This window comes from Argopecten irradians, chromosome 10 (assembly GCF_041381155.1).
Source record: "Argopecten irradians isolate NY chromosome 10, Ai_NY, whole genome shotgun sequence".
Taxonomy (NCBI): domain Eukaryota; kingdom Metazoa; phylum Mollusca; class Bivalvia; order Pectinida; family Pectinidae; genus Argopecten; species Argopecten irradians.
The window spans coordinates 41,192,158-41,207,895 of record NC_091143.1 but is presented as its reverse complement, the minus strand read 5'-3'; the positions used below and the strand labels follow the sequence as shown (position 1 = coordinate 41,207,895).

At 35.2% G+C, this 15,738-nt stretch overlaps 1 protein-coding gene across 6 annotated transcripts in view; it reads left to right on the top strand.

Moving 5' to 3' along the window:
- Positions 1-1,145: 1,145 nt before the first annotated feature.
- Positions 1,146-15,738, top strand: part of LOC138333923 (protein amalgam-like) — a 154,386-nt gene continuing 139,793 nt past the window's right edge. For 5 of the 6 annotated variants that reach the window (XM_069282585.1, XM_069282587.1, XM_069282586.1 and 2 more), the window contains exons 1-2: positions 1,146-1,467; positions 6,698-6,946. The gene's annotated coding sequence lies outside the window, so the exon portion shown is untranslated. The remainder of the gene's footprint in view (positions 1,468-6,697; positions 6,947-15,738) is intronic. The other variant, XM_069282583.1, reaches the window with a different exon arrangement.

Below are 15,738 nucleotides of genomic sequence, written 5' to 3'. Positions count from 1 at the left end.
CCAACGAAAATATCACTCCTCGGTAAGCAATTCCAATAGACAACATTATAATTGGATTTTATTTGATTAACGTTCTATTAACAACCAGGGTCATGTAAGGACGTGCCAGGTTTGTTGGTGGAGGAAAGCCGGAGTACCCGGAGAAAACCTCTGACCAGTACCTGGCAAATGCCCCATTTGGGATTCGAACTCGCTACCCAGAGGTGGAGGGCCTGTGGTTATACCTCGAGACATCTTAACCACTCGGCCACAACGGTCCCTACAACATAATAGCACATTGTTCTGGTAACACATCCTCTTAGCACTCTTAGATATTTCAGACACCAAGTTCTTCCCTTTAGTTCCGAAATTTCTAACTTCTAATTCACGTCCTCTTGAAAGTGAGATATTTCATGAAATTGTGTTTGCTTTCAAAACGTAAGCCTACGGACATACATGTACGGGATGAACTTGATACAAAATAATTGCACTTTTCTTTTGATTCACATTATATGTAAACATCTATCCTCTTTAGGCATGCGGTTCTAATAGTAGGATTTTTTGTCCATATGTTAAACTGGATGACTACGAAAACGTGATATATAAAGTACATATATACCTGCTTACACTATGTATATTGGTCTGTTATCATGCACTGGAACTGCACCATGTACAACGCAAATGCATAATATAAAGCCACTGAAATGGATCCATAATGCGCCAGTTACGTATTGTTTGATTATTGCCAAAAATATTTATATCGGCCAAGATTGCATCAGTCATACTCATTGCCCTTCTTATTCTAGATATAACAAGTGTATAATTAGGTAATCGTAAAGGCAAGTATTCTACACGGTTAAGTCGAACAATTTCGAAAATGTACGAGGCATTCTTTATGGTAATTAAATTATTTGATTAATTTAAGGTCGTACGTATTCTGGGTCGTGTGTATTTCTCGCCGGGTTATCATTCATTGTTTCTGTGTAACCAGACTGGACAGGGTTGTATGGCCGTCAAAGCTATCGTCTGCTCCAAAACTCGACACTTGTTGGTACCGAGGTCCCGGATCAAAGATCAGAGTTAATTGTGCGTTTTAATCCGGGAGGGCTGTCCATCTCAAATAGAGGGCGGACTCATAATCTCCAATCAGATTAGACGCTTGACAAACTTTGGATAGACTGAAATAACGTCTCTATCATTTAATGCTATTGAGACGAGATTTAAACAGGAAATTATAGCATATAATGAGTTTTTCTTGCAAATGAGATTCCTTATTTCACATGCATGGTAGTGACTAAAATATCTATGTGTTCAATCGGTATTGGTTCGCGCCTTGTACGAACGAACTCGCAGTGGAATATGCAGTGTCAAGAATGGAAACACGGAACGATTTTGTTGTGGTGATTTTAAATATTTTTGTATTGATTTGGAGTATTTGAAGTCCAACTCTACTCTTGCGGAGAAGGATCGGATTCATTGAACACACTCGTAAGTATTTGTTTTTGTCAAATACAAATGTTTACATTAACTTAAAATATAAGTGAATAAAACGATGAATAGAGTTCTATGTTTTGAATAACGAAATAATTTTAAGTGCATGCTTTATTTTCCTCAATGACCCTGTGTATATCAACACATTGAAGAACGCAGCCTGATTCATACATCGCACAATTGTATGTACGTTTAAAATTAAACAAACACTGAATCTGTATTTTAGATTTAAATTGCCGAGGAGAAATAGAAATTCAGTGATCAATGTCTGTTCTGTAGAGCCCCAGTTCCACACAATCAGCTTTTCTGTGGCGGTGTGCTAGTGTTAGCTTTTCTCGGTTTTATTTCTCGCTCGGGTGTACGGCGCTGCTACAAAACGCTTGTGCTAATACCGATCCGGATTAAATTAGGAGTTAATGCATGTGTATATAAATTTGCTCTGTGTGTACTTTTAACCAAATATATGTAAGTATCAAAGCGTTAAACCGCTATTCGGTGATATGGAACCATATGTATACATATAACTAGTTTATTGGATTTTCCTCTTTAGGTATCATAGGATGTATTTGTATAGCTGTTTTCGTGTTTATGAAATATGATAATATGGCGTAGGAAGATATAAAATGTACTGCATTCAAAATGTACGTCATGGGAGAAAACCGTATAACCTGATAAATAGGGACGTACACATGCATCATGGACATCCAAGTCAGAATACATGTTTGAGAAGGTCAAGGCTTTTTTAGGGAATTAACTCCACATCAGTACGTGTAAACATCAACATACGCTGATCACGTGTAAACGTTGTTGACAATATACTTATGAGGATATTGACAACTTATCGTTGTAACGTATATTTGTATGCACATTCATCTATCCCTACTTTCAAGCAGATTTCTCTTACATCAGCAGTTGCGCATCATCTTTCTTCAGAATAGTTGAAACTAATTCCATTAAAAATATCTCGATAAGACCGTCGCACTGAAGGAATTTTTATTTAGTCTATTGGTCTTCTTATTTCGGCAAAAAATTTAAACAACCAGAGCGTGCGGTTTATGAAATATAAACTTTACTTAAGTGAACTACAATGCTATATTAATATGGTCAATTAAAGGTTTTGGATTTTAAAAACGTATTGTCTTTTAAATACCTGGTGCATACTGATGCATACGATGCATATGGGTAATTTGCTTCTATGAATAGTTAAGATGGGTATGGAATGTGCATATCGAGAATGGGTTTGTGTTGCTGACGTTATTGTGTTTTTTCGTATTATATTTTGACATTTTGTTGTAGACGTAGAAAACAAATCTGGGCATGGAGATGGTCTAGGTGTCATACATTCTTCAATTAAAACTCTCTCAATACATTTTATGAGAGGCAAGTATGAAGTAGCTTACACTTACCAAAACGATGCCTAACAGGTACAATGTACCTCCGTTACCCAGACATACAAAGTTATGATACTGTCACTTTTTTATTACCGATATTATTATATTCATTTTTAAGCCTTAGGGATGCCTGACATCAAAAACGAAACTGTTAAAGGACCCTAACCTAATGTATGGTGACAATTTAATCTATCGGTAATGGTTGGGTTTAAATTGTGGGAGTGCGGAGTTCACCACACAGGCTTTTGGTTTTATGCAATTGTCATTTTCGGATACAATGCTTTAATTTCTTTATGTGTCATAACGGGGTTGTTATACTATGACAATGCAATGTACCTGTTGAAAATAAATTTGTTGTTTACTATTACACTTAAAATGTCACCATAGATTTAAATATGGCGGCCATGTTCATTCATATTCTTCTTACTGTAAGTTTGTTTGTGTGATAGGTTTGGAGATGAATTATAATGAAAAGACTTTTTGTATCTTTAAGTTGAAGTTGGTATAGTCGTGGATGTAGATTTGTGGTCCAATGGCTCGTCGGGTACATGTAGTTGTTTGAGATTGAAAGAAAATAGACTCCCAATATAGTGTTGACGTTTTATTTTCTGTGGTAGATTTTACATATATACAGCTCAGAATTATACTGTACCTGGAATCATAGATCACAAGTGGGATCGAGACTCTTCTATGATCTACCTCGGTCCTCTTCTATAAGTAGGCTGGAATTTGCTGATGTATACCTGTTTGTCAGAATAGATACAACATGGAACTGTTGGTACAACATAACATTATTAATTAACAAGGCGTCTATCTATATATACAACAGACTGTTATGACACTGACAACTGGCACACATGTTTGCCGTGTAGACATATCGCATGAGTGTCTGAGAAACCGGACATCGGTTTGTTAAATTCTAATACTTTCAAATTAATACCAATAATATTATAGCATAACGAATACTAGTGTTGTGTTGTTCTTTTTGACATTGAGCAGTTCGCATTTTAAGAAAAGCTACGTTTCAAAGTTTTACACTATCACATGGAAATAAGTCTTCGCAATTGCATTTTTGTTTAGAAAAAAACCTTGATGTTCATGCAACGAAGCCGTAGAGAGATATTAAACTTCGTGCAGTCGATTTCTATAAATTAGTGCAAATTGATATCTCTAATGGTTCACACCACATGTAGCGTAACTGTGTTGGTGCCAGTGACGTTTCTCTGGGTGCGCGGCTTCAACCTAGAAAGAAGATCTTGAGCCATTATGCAGAATGGCTCGTCAGCCGATATTTAACATCACACTGATAGAAACAAACGTGATTTCATCATTACTGTTTTGTTTGATATCATAAATGTATATATTATACTTTAAAGTCTTGGGCGGTTAGGGTCTAAGTCTCCGTAACCAAAGAGTTTTGCTAGCAAGAAGATGGCAACAGGACTTTGGGAGCGAGTAGTATTATTGCGTTGGCGCCTAATTGATACACAGTAAATGAAGTGTACTATGCATGCTTAAATTTACAGGACCTGCTGAAAATCTCCTTCTATGCAAATTACTGAGGAAAACTCTCTAAAGGTTAATACCACATCCAACCTATTTCCCTGATCTAGTTCCGATAAACTGTTTCATTTTTCAAAATTGAAGTCTGACAAAAAGTCCAGAAAATTGGGTATATTTCCACTTATGAGCCGATAACACTTCAACACCGTTGATTCGAGTACATATCATTTACATCGACAAAGAAGAGGAATATCTCAACTGGAAATAAGTATTGTTATTTCCTTATTTACTCGCATGCGCATGGAATCTGCAATGATCAATGTGATTGACCTACATTTTTTTTGGATTAAATACACTGAAATGATATCTACTTTGTGATTTACATGATCTGCATTGACCTGAAGTCTAATTTGACCCATATTCGCGCTTTATACTATATGACCTTATATACATAGGTCATGAAACAAAAATAATATCGTTATCATTTTCCTCTCCCCAGTCTCACTTTTCACAACGTTTCTTGTCATTGAATTATATTTCTGACATTTGTGTTTCGCCATGACATTTGCCATTATAAAACATCAGTTTCCAGGGCACTGCACCCAATCACGTGACATGGGAAGTACGTTAAGACCGATTTGTAAAGCCAAAATATACTTTTATGTAGCCGTAATGTAGTCCGACCTAGTTCTAAAAAGGTCAAGAATTGGAATGAGCGTTGCATCGTAACATCCATCGCTGTCCAAAAACGAGACATATCGTAAGTAAAGCCATCATAAAACTAGATTAAACCATTCTGTTTATGAGTTGATGGGGCAAACCACTGTCTAAAACGTAATATAATACCGCAACTGATGTTATCGCTGATCATTCTGAGGCAGTTTTTGGAGTATAAGGTGAAATGGTTCAGCGGTCTAGTAGACCGTTATTTAGTTTTTTCGTCAATAATTGACATCAACGTTGTCATAATTAGCTTTCATGAGAAAAGCTGTTCAGGATTGAAGTGGTCAGTTCGAGTTCGTCACAGACTGGGCGTAAACGCCTGAGGTAACAGGTCTAATTGTAGTGTCTACAGCGCTGTAAAATTAGGGTGGTCAAGACGGGATGCGCGTTGATTGGGATTGTGCTCGGCTGGGCACTGACGCTGATCAGGTATGATACAGAATTAATAACAATCGATACATCAAACCTAGTATCAACGTGGAGAGAGGTTGGGTGTCGACGGGGAAGGGATTATGTAGATGATGGAAGAAGTGATCTACATAGTACTTATTTAGAGGGTTTGTCTCCTTTATGAACAGTTGCCATGGTTAATATGATCTTGTATTGACATTACAGAATCAAATAACAACCAAATATGAAGCTACAATATTCAGATAGTGTCAGGCTAATAAAACTCCATTATCAACTAAAGACAATAATTTACAAAACTTTTTACCTTTCTACCTAAGCCGGCACTCAATGAGAATACGATGAAAAACTACGAATTTGTACAACTTTAATCAATGGAGTATCATTCATTATTAATTTCCCTACTGGGTAAGCTTCGTGAGAACTCATATCATGTATAGCACATCCCATTCACCAAGAGATCGCCTGCCCAAACACTTATCACGGAACCCTATTTGTCAGCCCGGACCCCACGTAAGCTAGGCTAATGTACAGGTGTATTTTCTTTCAAAGCCGTAAGAACAATCTATACCTTTGGTAGGTGAAATAGAACGTCTCAGGAGGAAAATAAAAACATATTGATGTTTCTCATGTTTATATACATAAAGTTTCGTTTAGAAAACAGCTTAAAAGAGTATTCCTTTTTTTCATTTGTCATTTTTATGATATTTTGTGAAAAGTCCAAATATTGATATTTTTTATTTGGGCGGAAGTGAGCGCCATAAATGATTCAACATAAAAATCCATTTTCGGGTTGGTCTCCTCGTTGGGAAAAAACCATGCCTTTGATTTATTCACCATGGGGATGTATAGGCTTGGCTGCCTTCAACATGAAGATATCATTAAGATGAACAATCTCATAAAAATCGTGAAAAAACTCCACTGTATTTCATTAGTAATTAAGAGGCAATATACATCGATTGCTTTCTTAATCGATCCCAGAAATCCGCCGTATACTTCAGTGCCAAGCCATCATTCCAGGAGCGTTGGTCTCTAGTAAATGTGTGCGAATATTCCAGGAGCTGTTGTCTTTTGCAAAGAGGCGTTCAACCGTTAGTAACACACCCGCAAGCAAACTCTGATTATATATGTAGGTATAAAAACATGATGGCGTTATGAAGTATCAAGGAAACAATTGAAACAAAATTTGTTTTACATTTCAGGATTTTAATGGGAATATCATTGCCAGGGGTAAGGTGTAAAGAAATCACGCTCGCGTCAGTTGTAAGAATTCACGGATAAATTAGCTCCAAACACTTACCTTAGTGCATGTACATTAAGGTCAGTCTATGCGATTGTCCGACTGGTAACGTGGATTATTGTACTGTATTAAAGTCCCCGCGGTGATGAGTGATACTTCTTAACTCCAACCAAGGATTTTGACGGACTAGACGAAAAGTTAAACATTCAAGGTAGGATTTTTATCATTTATATTTGCAACAATATTTTCAGAATCTATAATGATAATAATTATATTTCGCTAGTATTTTTTTCAATAATGATTATTTTAAAATCCACGTACATTTCTCATTGATCTTGATTATTAATTCATTACTTCATTATTTATTAGCAAATAATTAATATAATCAATTATCATGAATTCACAGCATTGCCTCATTGTATTTTGACACAACTGTTTGAAAAATTGCGTCATTTTAATTAATTTACCGAACATTTTCAAATCATTACGCAATTAACTCTACTTCGTTAAAATGCATTAATTATTATTGCATTATTAACGACCAATCAACAGCGAACTTGTCACGTGGACAATTGAATGGCGGGCAAAATAATTTAAAAGAAAACGAAAATCAAATAAACGAAATGTCACAGAAAGAGGCTCTGGCATAAGTGCTCTGAAATGATAAATGTGGCATATGGTTTTGTTTAAAGGTGTTTTAAATACGATTGGCGTTTAGGTCAACGTTTCAAATGAAGCTCCTGGTTAAGCAACAAAATATATCGCGGCGTTCCGTTATAAACGGTATAGGGGATATTAATTTAAGAACTAAGTAAGTTCAATGGGCATCGGAACATCTAGGTGATTCTGTGCTTATGCTAACAATGGTTTTGTTTGACATATGATAAACTAACTTTTATTTTTTATAAAAGAAATGAGTTCACAGCAATGTCGACCGCATTTAATTACGAAAGCATGACTTTTTGATAGTGCAATATTCCGATATTCCAGAAATATATTTCCTGATATTTCTTTTTTAAATTCTGTTGTTGCATATATCCTCGTTGAATTATAAATTTGTATCATTATTTCAGATCATCGGCAAATTCGATGACGAAATTGCTAACAAATTTGTAAAATAAGGTTTATTGCTCGACAGAATTACGTTGCTATTTGTCACCCGACTTCCAATTTATCGTTAAACAATGAATTACGCTAATTTGGTGACGCAGTCTAATTAGAGATACGAGTTAGGGCGGTTTTAAATTGGATAAATTGGAGCTAGTTGATATGTTACGACACAAAACGTTCTCTAAATGAGAACTGTGACCAGCTCGGTGTATGAATTCAGATACTTCATTACCTTTTCTGTCCTAAATCGGGGTACTGACCTCTTAGCAGCTGGTGTACCTTATAGATTACAGCTCACTTTGAGTCCATTACATTCCCCATGTTTCTGAAGTACATAACAAGTTTCACGCTCTCATAGATTCTTGGAAATTACGTCAGTACGATCTAATTTTGTATGGCAACGGAATAAATTGTAATATATGTATTTTACCTATAACAGAATGTAAATGTCGCTTTGCTCTGACGTAAATGCGCGATGATTCATTTCCAGCTTTTAAACAGTTTACAACACTGTCAGACGAGTAGATTTGGATGTCCGTAATTAAGTTTGTTTACACGCCACCACGTTTTGTAAATAATTTAGGATAGGTAGCTTATAAGCCGTGTTCTTCAAGGATTGTTTTCGCTGCCATCAATGCGTGGGTGATTATTTTTTTACAGTTTAATAGCACGTGGCATTCTCAGATAGCTATGGTGAATTTACAAACATTGAATAATTTCGATATTGTGTTTTATTAAGGATTAACGAAATTTAACACAAATATATGAGTGAACTCTAAATAAACCGCCTCAAGCTTTACGACGAGGTAATATTCAAATTTCTGTGTTTACTTGTAGAACATAATACTTATATTCAAATTAATCCTTTTCATTTATCTACAACAGATAATCTCTTCAAAATTCCTAATATCATTTTAAACTCCCATTTTTTTACTATGAAAACATTACGCCGTTAAATTAGCCAATCAAAAACGACGTTACGAATGGCAACGTCAATTTGTTTCTTTTCGGTGAAATAAAGTAATTTTATGCCAATGAAAATGCTCGTTAAATTTAATAAATATCATTCGATTAATGAGCATCTGTCAATATTTGTTTGATTGTCTGCATCACTAGGTTTTAAGTGAATGATAGCGATTTCATTTTAATTGACATTTTGAATAATTGTCCCCTTATCCCATATCTTTTGTCCATGTGATTACTTTGTAAGTGGGCGTTACCGCCCTCACGTTAAGAACGTTACATAAGTTAAATAGGTCACTACCAAAACGTAATAAAAAGATGACCAGAGGCATTCATACGGTCACGCCTGACTACGATGAAGAGATAATTAGGTCAATACCACATACCCGATAGGTCTTTACAATACAAAGACCATCTTAGCTACACAGGTAAAAAATCCTTAAAAGTAAAAAGTGATGATACAGATTATGTTTCATTCTATAGGTTTGAGATAACAATCCATTTATTATTTATCAAATATTATACTAGTCGAACATATTCAAATTATTTGTATTATATCAGATCAGTTTACAATTTTGAGAATTTCGTTGTTTTCACTAGAAATGACAGATAACTTCTACATGTGCAACACTCTATATTAAGTATGACCAATATATAAAGGAGAAAGACATTAAAAAAAACCCACATCAAACTTCCGAGACAACTCGTTTGTTTATCAAGACTCGGAGAACACAAGCATGGTAACTTGATACTCAAAAGACGAAAAAGCAAAACAATATAGCAATATTACGTACGATACAGCCTTCGGCAAAGCGAACAGATACCAAAGTCGGATTCTATAATGATGATCACTCACATTCAGCATACAGACGCTGTGAAACAATGCATTGACCCATCTAACATCTCGTTGAACATTTAGTTTCTCGAAAATACCATTTATATCTTTTGTTAAGATTATGATTTTCTGGGAATTTACAAAAAAAAAAAATAATGTAATAATAATTCATGTTTATATTGTGAACAATTTTTTCTCAATTTTCAAATTCTCGCGTTATTTCGCGCGAGAGTTTGAACAGGAATTCAAATATTAAGCGAATATTTGTATATGTAAAAGACAAAAGCAGCCGTCTGAAGATCTGTATAAAACGATATAATAACCGATTCATGTTCAGGACCTATATAAAAAGAACACAGAACAGCCGTCTCACGACCTGTGTAAACAGAATATATAATTATTGTCTCGTGGCCTAAATATATAAATGGCAGAATAGCCGTCTCATGGGCTAAATAGAAAGACGACATAGTGACCTATATAGAATGATGAGAGAGCGGCAGCCTCAAGACCTAAATAGAAAGAAGAGAGAATTACCGTCTCAAGACCTAAATCGAATGATAACAGAATGACCGTCTCAAGACCTATATAGAAAGATGATAGAATGACCGTCCCGAGATCTATATAGACAGATGACAGAATGATCGTGTCAAGACCTAAATAGACAGATGATAGAATGACCATCTCAATACCTATATAGAAAGAAGACAGAATGACCGTCTCAAGACCTTAATAAACAGATGATAGAATGACCGTCCCAAGATCTATATATAAAGATGATAGAATGACCGTCTCAAGACCTAAATAGACAGATGATAGAATGACCGTCTCAAGACTAAATAGACAGATGAAGAATGACCGTCTCAAGACCTAATATAAGGATAACAGAATTATCGTCTCAAGACCTAAAGAGAATGATGACAGAATGACCGTCTCAAAATGTAAAGAGAATGATGATAGTATGACCGTCTCGAGACCTAATATAAGGATAACAGAATTATCGTCTCAAGACCTAAAGAGAATGATGACAGAATGACCGTCTCAAAATGTAAAGAGAATGATGATAGTATGACCGTCTCGAGATCGAATAGAATGATGACAGAATGACCGTCTCAAGACATTAATAGAATGATGACAGTATGACCGTCTCGAGACCGAATAGAATGATGACAGAATGACCGTCTCAAGACCTAAAGAGAATGATGACAGTATGACCGTCTCGAGACTGAATAGAATGATGACAGAATGACCGTCTCGAGACCGAATAGAATGATAACAGAATTATCGTCTCAAGACCTAAAGAGAATGACAGAATGACCGTCTCAAGAACTAAAGAGAATGATGACAGAATGACCGTCTCAAGACCTTAATAGAATGGTGACAGAATGACCGTCCCAAGACTTCAATACAATTAATTCCAACTAGTTATATAGTTTATGTTTAGCAACTGTTGTATGTGGGATTGGTATTATGTGGGGAATAGTTTGCTTTTAGCTTAATAGGAAATGTTAGTCTTGTCTGGAATGTTTCCTAGGTCTATAGACAGAACGACCGCCAAGGTCCTAGGTGTGAGGTTCGTTGCATGACGGAAAACGTTCAGGTCTCTGAAATTCTATTCCGTTGGAATTGATTTCAAAGAATTCCTCTGTTTTGACTGGGTCTTGTAACGTCCAGCTGTTTCCCTTGGATTTTTATCATACTACTTAGTAAACCTAAACCCTCCATAATTTTATATTGCAACATATTTTCTAAAACGAATGTCATAAATTATGATTTTAAAATAAAAAAATCATTCTATAGACCATATCTTATTATGTCATACTACTTATATTTGTTTTTTAGGGATTAAATTGTTGCATTATAAAATATTATTACATCCCTGCCTAAACTTAAAGGATAACCATAAGATATTGCAGGTAAACTTGGCATAACAGCCATCATAAATAAGTGTTAATTATACAAATATGTAATTTTGTCAATATTGACATTGGTTTGTTTACTTTATCCATCATATAAACATAAAGCACCATTTAACTTATCATTTTGGCATAATAAATAAAATAATTTTCATAGCAATTCCCAATATTCATAAAAATGCATATTAAATGAACACAGATTGGAAAATAGCTGTGAGAACAAATGAATATCAATTCAGTATCATCGGAAAATTAATCAAAATTTTAGATTTTATAACTTGATTTATATAGTGGGGTGGTACAATGTAGGGAAAGGGACAAACAATTTAAAGTCGGCTGAGCAGATCCTCTTGTTGATGACCATGAATAAATGTATATAAAATGATAATTAATATAAAGATTCTTTATTACTTTAGGCAGCCAAAAGGGTGCACAATAAAAAAAAACCAAGCGAACGTTCATTGTGAATAACGCGAACGTATGATAATAGGTTACTGCGCAAAGCCGTCATTTCTACGTTTGTATTTCCGATTTGCAATGCTATTTGTTCTAAATTATTCACCTAGTTGGGTAAAACTCCGTGTGTAATATAATGCCACGCTACATACTTAATTAGGATAACTTTAATGCCAATACGAAATTGGGATGTTGTGATCTAGTTGCATATGTGTTGTATCGGGAAATGCTTGAGTCATCAGATCGTGTAATTTGAAAATGCAATGCCAAAAGCGGCCTTTGAAGTGTTCTCGCGAGAGTTTATGAATTGGAACAAGGTCACGAAACAGAACGTGAAAATGAAATATACAGGGAACAAAGTTCTCACTTGTGTGTATAATTGAATCAAGAATTGAAACATCTGCTGGAATCTATTTCAAACCCACATTCAACTGTAAATATTACTATTCCCCGGTTTGATATATTCAACAATGTTAACACGCAAGACCTATGACAAAATACCACAGAACAACAAACGGTATGAGTTTTTTGACGCAGGGACAATAACAGAGGCTCGTTACCTCTTAACAGGTCATTAAATCGAATGGAAACGATGCGTTGGAGAAATAATGACATAACTTAGAAGATACCAGTGTGTTACACTAGAAAACGAAAATATCTGATTTTTTAGAGCAAGACACGAGAGACTCTTGACACTTGATGTCAAACACACACCTAATATTACACGTGTAAACTGTATAGCATGGACTGTTAGGGGGTAGATAAGTTTAACCTGTTATAACCGGCCCATGTCTACTCCAGATCCCTGTGTATTACAGCGTAACTGTATTACATTGTCCTTCTCAATTTACATTTATTAAAACCTGTAATCCGGACACCAGAAGATACCGGCTAAATATGATGGTTCCTATAATATCCGGTTTTGATAAGTTGTATTGTATTTTCTTTCATGGGTTGGAACTAACAAAGCATGCCATCGGTAACACAGTGCGGTTCAACAGCAACAAAGAAAATACAATTTATTCTACATTTTTGTACAGTATAAGGTCAAAGTACGTTAGTCCATGCATGTCATTCATGTCGAAACTTTACATGAATCATCAATAAAATGCAAGAATTCTGAAATACATTCCCAAGGCAAAGATTATGATAGATATGTTAGATATGTTGTTTTTTTCCAATAAAACATATGTTCTATATATAACTTTTATATATCTCTTAACCTAAATCTAGAAATCATCCTCCTTTAAAATATGACAGTCTAGAACGAATATGACAGCCCATCTATGGCATAATATGTTGATCAAACCCTATGCAAGAGATACCATTGCTTTAGATAATGTTCCCGACAAACACCATTATACATTTGAATTACAACACAGCTAGAGATACAGGTCATTGCATGCGTGTGGTTCGGCCATATTCCCGAAAAGGGTCAGCTCCGTATTGTAACGTTATAGACAGTTAACCGACCAAACCGCGTTCCACGCTCACCAGATAGGATTTCATCTCTACAGAGAAATGTGAATTCCAAAATCAATTTCTGAATGAAGATAAAAAGACAGATGTGTCAGAAAACCATTCAGACAAGGATGAAATAAGATAGCAAAAACTCAAGGTTATTTCAAAAATTGACAAATGCCAACACATGTGTGCGAACTACAAAGTCATTAGAGACAAAGTAATGCCGGTCTGTCCCGCCAATTCCGCCCTCATGGTTTCTTTGCCCAGCATCACAAGTCCTTTACAAAACCCCGATCGATTTTGCCATATTAAATCATTCTCATCTAATTGTCCTCCTTTGACAGTTTTCTAATTTATAAATAGTCGTTCCACCACATAGATGACCCCGCAATGAGGTTGGGATCACTTCCGTGTTACCCTTGGCGCACGGAAACACTCCTTCACGAGTTTATAGGAAAGCACGTCATACAACAATGAATGTACAGATATAAACGCTTATAGCTCATACCAAACGAAGCTACAGGCATCAACATTTTGGGTTAAATATTCAGTATATACAATATATTAAGATATTTTCTATATTTTCAACGACATTCTGCGTTTAAAATCATATATTTCATAATAAAAATGATACTACACGACTTTAGTAACATATTATCATTTTGTTTTAAATAAAAGCAAAACTATGCAGCGCAACTGCTCTTCTAGTCAATTTGATGTTATACATGCGAAATTCTGCTGTTTATACGAAAATCTCATAGGTTCCTCTCGTCTGAAGAATCGCTTATATATTCTGAAGAATATAGTCAAACTAAGGTTATTTTCAGAACAATTATGCATATCTATATAATTTACCAATAATCAATAACGCCAGAATAGTTGGAAGGAAACGAGGCATACAACATTAAGTCATTTCATTAATATAAATATTTTCTACAACTTTTTTTTTCAAATTTCAAATGAAGGTTCATATTCGTTTGTATCATAGTATATATAATTCGAATTACACAGACCTTAGATGAACTACGCTAGTATGTACGCATACTATACCGAGATGACCATGTATACTAGTATAACTTTAAAAGATTAAACCTCAATATTGCATATTAAATAGAAATAAAATCCCCATCATTACATCAATTTTTCATCGGAGTGTAATTATTCCTCTCCTCCTGCAGCCGTGTTTCTTTACAAGATTTGAGCGGAAATAAACGTCAAATCATTTTTCATAATGATTGCACAATTTTTATCTTCCAAATCATGTAAAATGTAGGCCCAAGGACTCATTATTTTAACAGGAAAATCTTGAATAAAAAACCCAATCCAACACAGGTCTACCGAGTCAACGATATTCCTGAAACATGGAAATGCAATTTCCTTATGTAAACTGTGCGCAGTGTACATCGGTTGCAGCTAACAGTGATCCTTGACCTTCTGAAATCATCCAATCACTAGCTCTACATGTTTTTACTCGAGGACGTAAATTGTGTTTCCGTTTAACGTATATGTATAGCTTACTATTATGTACAACCACCAAAGTGAAATACAGACCTAGTGACCTTTCGAACCGGATCATTTTCCGTCATTCATTCCTTCCGTCATTTAAAATCAATTCCCGTACAACATATCGTTCCGAAGAGATAACGGTTGATTGGAATCAACCATGTCATTTTACGCTGATGTGTTATACCTCGCATATACATCCCTATGTTGCTATGTCAACAACCGTATGGGCGAGTTTGACATTTGATAATTTACGGTGTTTTCCTAATCGTATACGGTACAACTCGCTCTGAACACATTGTAATGAAACTATTTTGACGGTCGATGACGTTTCTAATCTCGCCAAAACGCGCACTATGGGAATTGGTAAACATTTTAACATTTAATAAAGGAGAAAATAAAGATATATGATATATCTGTTATTAAAGGAATTTTTATTTGGTTGTCTTTGCTTAACGGTCACTGGGTACAAAATGTACTAAGAAACCCCCGTTTATGCTGGAAATACCCGGAACGGCCGTATTGTGTCTCCTTGTGAAAGCGTGTATTGATAACCCACGTTATAGTGCTATCTCATTGAAACTCACAGGTGATAACTCATGGCAGTGCAATTTATTCTATCAATTTATCCTATTAATATCCTATTAACGCGCGGAATTTGACATAGAAAAAATGTCCGGGGCTTTTTCTATCTTCTTTATATAATGGCTGCCGTCACTGTTGATATTTGCGTTATTTTGGTAAAATGAAAAAGACAAA